Here is a 1375-nt window from a genome sequence, read left to right as displayed (position 1 = left end):
GTAGTGGAAGACTGGCTTTGTATATCGTATCTGAAAACGACTGTGAAAAACTTTGTACCGTATCACATTTCTCTTGGTAATTTAGGCTTTCAAAGATCGCACACATGCCTTTCAAAACTATGGAATCCAGAATTTATTTAGCTGTATTATGTGACGTGGATTGCGCCTCATGTTTTGCGTGTTTTTATTTAAGGCTCGCTTCACACGAGCGTTTTTTCCCGCGCGGTAGTTTGGCCGCGCGGGTGGGTGTACAAGAGGCATGTCTTCACACGAGCGGTTTCTTCCCGCGCGGTTCGTATGCAGCAGTGCACAGAATACGACAGTTTATCGGTGTTTGCTCGAGATGGAGGACGTAAAGAAGAGAGTGATTTATGTGTACTTAATGAACAAGGTGTTAAAAAGGAAGAGACAACGTAAATGGTGGACCCACCCAATAATCAGCTCTAGGCTCCTTCAAGGAGCATTCTACACCATATATTCTGAGCTGAAAGCTGATGAAGAAAAGTTCTTCAATTATTTTCGCATGTCATCTCCTACATTTGAAGAACTTGTGAGCAAACTGAAAGATGGTATTATAAGGCAAGACACAGTTATGAGATCATCCATTTCTCCTGAAGAAGCTGTTGCACTGACTGTGAGGTAAGTGTATGTGTAAGGTAAATGAAAAAGTAATATGTAGCACAGTAACTTTATATGCAGAAGAGCAGCACACCACCTCTGCCACAGATGAACCACAACTGCCGCTCGGGGAAAAACCGCCCGTCTGAAGGGCTCCATAGACTTCTAGAGTATTCCAAACCGCCTGCCGCCGCGCGGGTTGGCAGTGCGCGCGGCTGATAAATCATTGCCGCGCGGGAATTAAGCCGCGCGAGCAGCGTGTGAAGGGCCTCATTGAACTTCACTGATTTCTAAACCGCGCGGGAAAGCCGCGCGGGAAAAAACCGCTCGTGTGAAGCTAGCCTAAAGCACACGAGCATAAGTCACCCCATTGCTCCTTCGTTTTTATGCTAGTTTCTCCGTGCAGCTCCGTCTAGCAACAAACTCTCATCCTTTTTCTGTCCAACTCTCTAATGCAAGACTTAACCGTTACTCCCAGTCCTTCATTTATGCAGCAGGTCAACTCTGGAACTGTCTCCCCTTGTATCTCCTACTTCCTATGACCTCCAGTCTTTCAAACGCTGTGTCCGGGCATCTCGAACGGATCTTGAACGTGGCTCTCCTTGGTATTGTTTTTGCTTTTTTCTTGGAAGCGAAGGTTTGTGGGCTCCTGGCCTTTGGTTCCTTCTTTCGTTGCAATAAAAAAAAAAATGTTAATCACCCAGTCTTGAAAAAACTATAGACCTGTGCATTTCTTTCACCTCTCAACGTCCACACG

Source organism: Coenobita brevimanus, chromosome 70 (genome assembly GCF_032717465.1).
Source record: "Coenobita brevimanus isolate Jiangsu-jjx chromosome 70, ASM3271746v2, whole genome shotgun sequence".
In the NCBI taxonomy this organism is placed as follows: domain Eukaryota; kingdom Metazoa; phylum Arthropoda; class Malacostraca; order Decapoda; family Coenobitidae; genus Coenobita; species Coenobita brevimanus.
This window is presented reverse-complemented; position numbering follows the sequence as displayed.